The following is a 10,463-nucleotide window of genomic DNA, read 5'->3' on the forward strand; positions in this document are numbered from 1 at the left end:
TTTGCTCATTCTGACAAAAAGTTCCGTAACCTGGAGGCTTTCTTCACAAAGCTTCTGAACTACCCGTGTTACACATAACTTATCTTTTTTCCATTCCCATTTTAACCCAATTTCCCCCAGAGATCTCAAAAGACAGCTTTTGCAATCTCTTTGAAGATGGGTGGCAGTGTAGAGGAGAGATCCATTGTACATTCTGGATTGAAAGGAAAAAGCAACAGCAAAAATTTATATCCCTTATACACCAGAGAACTTGTGTGGGAAAGAGGCAAGCACCTCTTCTGCTGGAATGATTTCAGAGTTTACACCTTAGATATGAGAACCTGAGCAAAACATTTAAGGAAGTCAGGCTCCATGAACTCCTCTGCTCATCATATTAATTATCCTTTTACAGCCTTAGTTTTGTTTTTTATTTTTATGACCTTTCATAGCTCCCAAAGCATGAACTATTTGAATCTCCACTTACTTATATTTGAATATCTGCAATCCCAGCTTGGAGAAATCAAAGCAAGTTTTGCAATATTATCTAAGCATCGTAACAACCACCTGAATGTTACAAATCCAAACAAGAACTTAAAGTGTGTGCAGATTGGATTGATAAAACGCAACTTGATTTTCACAAACATGTTTGACCAGATGCTTTCTGCCTACTCCTATTCCATCCAGGCTTAAATACCTTAAAAGAGGGCCGTTACTTTTGGAAAAGGCTAAAATCTGCTGGATATATGGAATGGAAGATACATAACTCAAAATAGAAAACAAAACCCCTTATCTAGTGACCCAGATCTACTCTATTAACAGGTAGGATATCCCATTGCTATCATGAACATCTGAGTTATTTACTTGATGCATTTATTGGTAATATAAATAATCTGGTGCAGTTAAGTAGTCAGTTTTACAGTATCTCATAATCTTGTTGTACTTACATGGAGTAAGTATCCATTACCACATGGAACACTCATTTAGCTGCTCAACTGACTGCTTAATGAGGTCTGGAAAGTAAAAGCCTTATCTGCAAAAAGCCAATGTAGAAAGAAGCATGCATACAGTCCTTTCTCCAAAGCAAAGAAAAGTATTTGTTCAGACTTAATGTGAGAAGGAATTAGATTAAGGAGAGTGTTCAGAAAAATAGAAATGAAATAGAAGATTAAATACATACATGCAGTATTTTCTAATAATGAAAGCAGTGGTTTTTACCATTCATTGAATACTCCATTGTTAGAATTTTGTCTCTCTAAATACCATCAGACTTTCAAAATCTCTCCTTGGAGCTAGGCCTGCTGCCTCACCTCCCCCCATCCCCCCCAAATAAGTCTTTTCAGAATTCCATGCTGCAACAGGTCTAGTACAGCTCCTTTCAACAGGTTTTTTTGGAGTGCTTAATAATGAGTCAGTCTGGTCTGTGTTTCAGCTCCAGAAATACAGAGTGGGACATCATTAGCTGCATTCACTCAGGTTTTAATTAACATACTAGTTAACATTAAATGTTTAAAGGATCCTGTCAGTAAGTGCTGAGTACTTCCCTTTCACTCACCACTCATTTGGAGCTCCATGCAGGACTCCCAAAGTGACAATGAATCGTGGCCCTGCCACTGCTGCCAACACAGCTTAAAGCCAGAGCCGTCACTTCAGAGATGCCCAAATGGGATCAAAGGGAACTCAGAAATTACCATCGAGATTACACAGACTGTTTCTCACCATGGATCTGCAGCATGACTCAAAGGCCCTCAGCCACAAGTATTTGCTACCACAGAAACCTAAGTTTAAGAAGTGTTCCATGAATTTTTATTTGTCTGTCAATTGGAAAATATTGTTTTAAGCAGACTATGAGTCATTTCAATGACTTAATATTAATAACATAATAATAAATATAATAATAAAATAAACTTAATTTAAACTCAAGTTTTTTAAACTCAAGTTTAAATTAAGTTTATGCTTATTTTGCTGCTTAAGGGCCCACATTTTTAAAAGATATTTTGTCTACATTTACTTTTTGTTAAAACAAAAACATCTTCACAAACAGAGCACTTAATCTTTCCCCATGAGGCAGCATTACTCAAAGACCTGGTATGCAGCAACCCTTACATCTGTAAAGAGATCATTGGCACTACAAAAAGCTTCCTTTCAGTCCTGCATATGCACAAGGACAAACGGAATAATTGGTCAAACCCCATTATTTGTCATTCCAGCAGCCAGAACTGAGCTGCTTCTCCCCCTTTTGCTCAGGGCGCAGCCCTGGGCGCGTCCCAGAGCCGGCACAGCAGCGCTCCGTTACCGCGCCGCGATGCAGCAGCCCCCAAAGGAAGTGGGACAAAAAGCTGTTTCCTGCTCTCTGCCAACTGTGTGGCCACATTATTCATCCGTAACTAACAACAGCTTCGGTTTGTCTACACAGAAACCGCTTGGCTACACACACTGATATAGAGCACAAAAAACCAAAACAAAACAAAAACCCAACAAACAAAACCCAAACCCCAAAGACAAACAAAAAGAAACCCAGGAAAACTTAAGTAAAATCCATATGCTTTCGCTTCCTGTAAATACTTGATCGCCGTTGTTCACATAGGTCTATCCTGTGATTACAGCACTTCTCAGTCAACCAATATACTGCATTTCTCTGCCCCTATGGTGATGTTATCAGCATGACACCAGCCACATGAATTGGTGTGACAGGTGCATGAAGTCTCCAAATGACTGCTGCCATTTGATGAGAGAGTTGGCCTCGTGAAAGACAGAACACCGTGAATTTCCTGATTAGCTGTAAGTGGGGAAAGCTAGGAGCAACTACACACTGGAAAAGCTCTGAGGTAGTAAGAGTGAACTGCAGCCAGATTGTAAAAAGAAGGGCTGGGTGGGAAGCCCACATGTTCCCAGGATCCCTGACTCCTCAAAGATGAGCTTTTCCCACTCTTCTCTTACCCCTTCCCTCATCTTCCATCACTGTTCCCAAAGCTCGGCAGCTGCTGGGAACCAAGGGAGAACAGGTCTAAAGGGCAAACCAGCACTGCCCCACCATGACTCAACACACACTTACTGCTGAAGTGCAACAAGCTTCTCCTTCACTCTGGAGAAATATAAACAGCCCTTGAAAGGAACAGATCCGTCATGTCAGACACGTGCAAATTCCGAGATAAAACCACCTCTGAAACAAGATACCAATAGGAGGGTAAAAGATCTCTTGTTATCACTTATGACTCAGGTTAATTTCAGCTTATTCAAGGCTGCCGGCCATGGAATGCACAGGAAAAATAAGCACCACAACACTCTCGAGAGCCGGCAGCGCTGCAGCAGGAAGCTAACATCCAGAACCACAAAGACTTTCATTACAAGTGTCTCTGCCCTGTGAGCTCCTCCTAGTTCCATATCTGAGCACATTGCAGCAATGCACCGCTTACGAGCCTCCTAAATGAGCCAGTCTTTTATCAGTAGAATTACTAATCCTAACCTTTTTTTTTTTAATGCTTCAGGTTGTTCTGATTTGTACAAGGCATGTATTTGCCTGCTGAATAGAAAGTTTAGTCAAATTTAAGGTACAGACAAGCAGGAGTAACAACCTTGTACATCTGAATATCACTTGTGGCCATCGGAGCAAGATTAATTAATAAAAGAACTACTTGGAATCATACTTTAGCTTCCAGAGAGGACAACATACAAACAGGATATAGTTGTTGATGAAGACATTTCTGTAGGAAAAAAACCCCAATGATGCTAGGTATGCTAACTTCCTGGTCCACTTTTTTCTTCAAAATGATTCTACAATCAAAAATATTTTATATTTTTAATAATTAATGTGTATGTTTTAGAAGCAGGCATTTCATTTCAAGCAATATCGTTTTTGCAAAATTTAAGCCATTTTTTTATGCAAAAACGAAGCTGCCATCATATGAATGTGTTACAGGCAACTGCTAATGCTCTTAATATATTTCATATTAGAGAATCAAACTCCTCTATTTCTTTGTTCAGTTGTTAGAACAGGATTCCCAGTTTTTGAAAAAGAAGCTCTAAAATTCTCATGCTTGTGTCACTAAAACCAGATTAGCATAATCTTGGCTGCTGTGCATCACTTTAGTACCTCAATAGCTTCAGTTCTAAATAAGTATATTAGCCCAGGACCTAATGCTAAATAACTAAGTTATTTAATAGTTCCAATAGTTATTTCATTGTGTCTCCTATACTTAATTAGTAACTAAATATGCAGAAACCAACAGTAAAAGGCACTGACTTGTGCATTTGAACTGCAGATGTGAAGCTGAACAGAGCAAATCAGACCTATCAATGAACAAGATGCTAGACGAGCTGCTTTATTGCCCTCGGGTGGAAAGAGGAGCGCGGGCACAGCAGGGGCAGCGCCCAGTGCCCCTCCCTGTGCCCGTGTCTGCCCAGGGGTGCTGACCCTGCAGCAGCACAGAGCTCCCACCTGCCGGGAGCCGCCTGGGATGGGGATGCGAGCAGGGCTGAGGCTCTGGAGAAGATGCAGCAGCGGCAGGAAAAGGTTCCCGTGCTCAGGGGGAGCGCTCGGTGCCGGGCAGCCCCGGGCTGGGAGCGCTCGGCTGCAGGGGCAGCCCTGGAGCTCCGCTCGGAACCGGCTGTTTCACTCTCCCGCACACCCTCGGCACCAGAAACTCTGTCATCTGCTTTCTAAACACGCCAATCGCTTCTGATTGTCCCGTTGTTTCTGTGAAAGATTCTTAGAAGAATATACCTCATCTGCCAGGCCGGGCACGCTGGAAAAGCCCGAGGTTCAAGCAGCTGATCAGAACAAGCAAAAATTGTTTCCTCAATTGTTTCCACCTCAGTCAAGTGCCCAGCTGCTTACACAGAGTACTGCTGATCCACTAAGCTGAGATAATAACAAGCTTATCATTATGCTAGCTTAATATAAAAAATATTTATACAGAAATAAGTGCAAGCATTGGACATACTTGAGCAATCACATTTAAGAAATTCTAACAAACTGCTGCCAAGCAGCTCCCTTTGTATTTTAGAGATCATACTAAAAAAAAGAAAATATACAAGGCAGGCAATATACAAAGAACTGGAAGTTTTTCTTCCAAGTTGCTGTTATTGGGAAGAAATTATGAAAATTAATATTATATACCCCATTATTTACTAATATGAGTTTGCAATACACTTTTCCCACCTAAAAAACTGTAACAGCATCCAAAGACTTTCAAAATTGCTGTAAAAATTATATACTTCTAGTTTTGGATACAATTGTATTTGTCCAGTAAGTTGTCCCTAACTGCTGTTGTGCATGGAAATTATATTTATGAATACTTGAAAGCCTAATTACTAATCAACAATGACTATAACACTGTAAATCTCCAAGTTTGCCGTGTGCTATGCTCCAGAACAAATACATGATGTAGTTGTGGGTTTTTTCAAGCCCCTTACAAACATGAACTCACTACAGTGAACACTGAAAATTGCTTCTTGGAAAAGGAAGGACAAGTAAGATCCAAGTTGTTATTTGTTCACATAAAGACCATGACAGAGAGCCCGTAAAGTTTTCACTGACATGCAGCAGAATTATCTGCTAGAGTTCTGTCTCATAAGCAGCTTGCTGCTATATTTAGCAGCAGAGGAATGCTTACTTGATTACCTCTCCTATAACAATAAATAAGATTTTACTGAAATATGTGGAATGTACTGTTAAGGATTTCAGTGAGTGTGACATAATGAATGCAAAGCCAAAGACTCCCCCAATTAACCAAAGAACCCATTATAAAACTTAAAATAATGTCTCAGTTGTTAGAAACTGGGAGTCGTTCACAATTATGTCATCTCCCTTATCTAAACACTCAGAGTCAAAACATTTTTAACCCAAGTCTACACACCCACGAACAAGTGCCCGTGTAATTGCATTAAGGAATTCGGTGACCTCGCCTAGGTAAGGTCTCCGAACACTCCTCAAACCCAGGACCTGAGCGCTGTGGCCTTGTTTTACTGAATCTTTTATCAGAAGGCAAATCTAAATAAGCTTTTTTAAAAAAAAATTCTGCGCCAGAAGAGGCCCTCCAAAGACAGCATTGCCAAAGCCCCAAACTCCACCGCCAAGTTTGTTTGTTTAGGCGTGCCCTGATAGCAAGGAGAGCCACAGAGCTCAGCCTAAGCAGTCCAGAGTCTGAGCACCGCGCTGTCACACACTGAGGAACGCCTTCTTGAGCTCAGAGGGAGCTTTGGGCACTGCTCTGCATCAACGCTTACTCTGCCTCAGCCTGCTGGAGCACATTACAGCCAGGGTTCCTTAACCAGCTGCCAATTAGAAATAAATGGAATTTGGTATCGCTAGGAAAAGATTCAAGGAACACTGTGGTTTACACAGAAAAGCCATGATGTTCTAGAAGCCACCTACAGAATAAGCTTTAAGTAGATTAACTGTAGATAATGGCTTGGGACAGGCATTTGGTAATTAAGGATAGAATTAAAGGGTTTGTTAAAGCACAGATTGACTTTGGAAAAATAATTTCAAGAGTCAATTTAACAGGTTAACCATGGCTGGGCAGATTATACTAAGATTAAATTAGTAGAGCACAAAGGATGAAAAGGGAAACTTGAGTCATATTAACACCATGGGACTTTATGAATTACTTAAAAGCTTCCAAAAATTAAGTGGTTTACCACTATACTAGACTCATTAAACAAGGGGAAAGAAAATAACTAACAAAACCACAAATGCCATTTTGAACTCATAGGATGACCTAAAACTATCAGTTTATTTAAGATATTACATTAAGATGCAAAAAGGACCAGAAATAAAAACATTCCTCTTTATTTCAACTGATTGGTCTGAAAGTAATTAAATCCAGAAAAGCTCTTCTGCTGCCATGAAACTAAAAGTAGTGTATGTTGATCTCCATCTAAGGGAGTCAAAAGACATCCCTTTGTATAACTACAATACAAGCCAACAGTGCTGCTAAAACACAGCCTCCACCACTGCCTGGGGCACTTTGTAGGCACCTTCAGCTATGAATAAAGACTGCATGAAATGCCAGCAGCTTGAAAACATAAAGCAGTAACTCAGAAGCATAACTTGGGTGTACCAAGTTATTTCATTAAGAGCAGCACACTCACCAGGCCGATAAAATACCTGAAAAATAAATCCTTGCTGGCCACACAAGCAAACGCCCAGGAGATAAAAACGAGCTTTCCCTGGCTGGAGCATTAAGGTGGCTGTGTGGATATCCTTCACTTAGGATGTCACGTTAACATTTTCCCTCTTTAATCCTTAAGCCACCAAAAGGCAGCCTCAGGCTGTAACTTTGCCTTTTCCCCTCCCGTGGCTGTGGTTTACAGCCTTCTCACAGCTGTTCCTCAAAACGGAGCAACTTCCTCCAGCCAAGATGAGCCAGCTGGGCCAGCTCAGAGCGCGGCTGCTGGGAGGTGAAGGGGCTTTTCACTCCTCTCTCTGAGCAATCTCTGCATTTCTGAGAGCACATGACAGGCAAGCTCAAGAAACTGAGCTAAAATCAGCCATTTTTTTCAAACAAGGTAAATTTTAACCTAGATCACTTCTGCAATCCACTTAACACCAATCACATGAACGTTTGGTGTGCACACAGAAAGCACCAGGAGACGGGAAAGGGTAACAGGCAGCAACAAAAGAACAAAATTCCTTTTGCAGCAGCCCTCACGTTTTAAGGCGACACCAAAGTCTAAATAAAATTTCAAGCAACTTCCAGCTAACAATATTCCATTAGCAGAACTATAAGAAGTATACATAGAAAAGGCAAAGAGGAACTTTACAGCAAAGGCTTCAGAACCAAGTGAGCTGTTACCTGCACAGAGACACTCCCCGGGCGCTGAATGCTCCCACTGCCCCCAGGTTGCTAAAATTGTGTCCTTAATGAGGGGGTGGGAGGTTCAAACGTCCTTTGCAGAATTTAAAGAGACAAATCCCCCCAACAAGCAGTAACCACGATTTACATCACAGAACCCCAAATTCCTGCAGAGACAGGGATCATGGAGTTCTATGCCGGCTCTGCTCCTTCCTTAGACTGCAGGGAAACCACTCAGTGAAGTCTGGAACGACCTTCTGGTCCAGCTGGGAAACCCTGACCTTTCTTGTGCCATCAGACACCTTTAGCAGCTTACACAGCTACCTCATGGAGCTGCCTGCGTGTCCTCTTTTTGCTCCTGGTTCTCTTTCAGACCCTCTTGTGGACCGTCTCACCTCTGTCCAGCTGTCTGTGAAAATTACAGACCTCTCTCCTCCTGCTATCTTCTCCTTGGACAATTTCATCCACAGATCTCCATACCATTTCTACTCTGAAATTGTACGATTGTCAGAATACTCAGGGTTTTTTTTTTAAAAAACTGGATAGTAACCATTCCTGCAAGTTGAACCTATATTCTCCTACACAAGAAACTTGCAGTTTTTGTTCTATCCTTATCACTGGACATTGTGTCACCTTCCTGTAATGCATTAAGCAACAGAACAAGCATTTGCCACGTGCTTGTGCTCATATTCCTCCAGAAAGGCCTGTGCAGGAGAGGGTTTTGCATTGGCATCCTTGGATTCATACTCCCCATCACAGAAGGCTCAATAAAGAATGTGATGACAAAGAGTTCTGACCCAGAAACAGGCAATATCCACTGATCTGGCTGACGAGCTTAACTTGCCCTCAGCCCATAGACTTTGCTCTCTTTACACAATTTCAATTGATCCTAAAACACATGGCTGAGAATTGTGGCAGCCTGGGTGCACAGTGTGGGTCCCTAAGTCCACATGGCAGCAGGAAAGGATAAAAACCTTGCCACAGTTCACAGTATAAACTGTCACATCTCATGAAGCAGAGCACTTTTAGTGCAGAGTTAAAGCTGAGAGAATATCACTGTTAGTCTGGTAATCTCTCACTGCCACATTTGTCCCCTTTCCTTATGCCAGAGCTAGGGATTCTACAGGTGTGGATTAGCTCAGCACACTAACCTGGCAGAAAACTATTCTTTTTTTCCCCCTGTTAATTTTGTATCACATAAAGTGCTAAGGCTGCTGAGCAAATCCACTTTGCATATGGATAAAGTGAGTGAAATATAAACCACTGCCACTCTGAGAGTCACCTCTTCTTACATTAAATGAAGCCTAATGTGTGTTGTCATCATGGGAAAAACCACATTCTCTTGGGCCGAGCCTCAAACTCATCTTCAGCCACTTGTCTGGCTAAAAATAGACAAGTCTGCGTGTGCAGGAGAAGATCAGCATTAATCTTGCTTCTCACTGTCTTTACTTTAGCACATGCCATCTTCATTCATTTATAAAAAGGCCTGAGTGGACAAGCAAAGAATTCTGAGTATAGCTTGCAGAATTTGGTTTTCACAAGTAGTTCAGTGTGAGCAAAATTTAAGGAACTAAGAGACACAAAAGGAAGAATAATTCAGAACAAACCAAAAATGTAGAACAAGAGAAGAACCTTGTTTTCTGCAGTATTTCACACAGTCCCATCCTGCTAGAACTGTGCTGGATGACAAGGATGCATATTAGACTTCAGAGCTAGGTTTTTCCTTCAGAAAAGAGAAACATACCGTTGATTTCAGTGGAAGTTACTAAAGACCCTTTTAAGTTAAACACAAATATTGAGTGAACCAAAACCAACATGGGGAGTATACAAATACATTCCTGCTCAGCATAATTCTTCTCATTCCTCAAAGCTGCAACACCTGCTTTTCAAGATATTTAACTAGGTTACTCTTTGAAATAACATGATGGAATTATATAATAAAATTAGTTTATATACTAAATAACTGCATCATATAAGTGGTTTATCCCCCTTGAAAGAAGCTGTTCAAATAATTCCACTGTTGGCTCATGTAAAAGGACACACTTGTAAAATGTGTCCCATTACCCTCCCCAAAAATGACCTTTCATGGAGTTAGCATAGCTATGGAAAAACCTTTGACGCAGATGTGGTGATGGAAGTCCCTCCATACACCACCAGTAAATGATATGTGCTACACATAAGGGCAGAACAGGAAAATACAAAACAAAAATCCATCTCTTTCTAGCAAGTGAAACTATTACTTATATGCTGAACAAGTGATTACCATGGCTGAACATTCCACAAGTTTTTATATTATTCTTCCATTGAACAACCTGAACAAAGATTTCTTAACATGATCTTTAGCTTTAATCAGGCCTATTTTTGTCCATCTGCCTGGAAGCTCTTCATTAGCATTACTAATGCCTTCACCATGTGCATTATTTCCACCGAAATGAACTTTATTTCCACCCAGAAATCTGCCTGTTGAAGTGCGGGCTATGGTGAGATACATTTAAGGCTACTCCACTGGTAATTATTCATTCCCTGCACTGTAGAATTCTTATTTGTTAGGGTTTTGTATAATGTACAGAAATGATAAACACTGTTTGCCCATGACAGAGCTTTCTTTGTAGACAAAATAAACAAAGTAGGAAAGTTCCCATGTAGAGCAGCCTGACCATTAAATACCCAGTTTGGTTCTGTCCTGCT

The sequence above is a fragment of the Corvus kubaryi genome, unplaced genomic scaffold (assembly GCF_017639235.1).
Source record: "Corvus kubaryi isolate FWS band 111438036 unplaced genomic scaffold, C.kubaryi_AGA036_p1.0 37322, whole genome shotgun sequence".
NCBI classification, from domain to species: domain Eukaryota; kingdom Metazoa; phylum Chordata; class Aves; order Passeriformes; family Corvidae; genus Corvus; species Corvus kubaryi.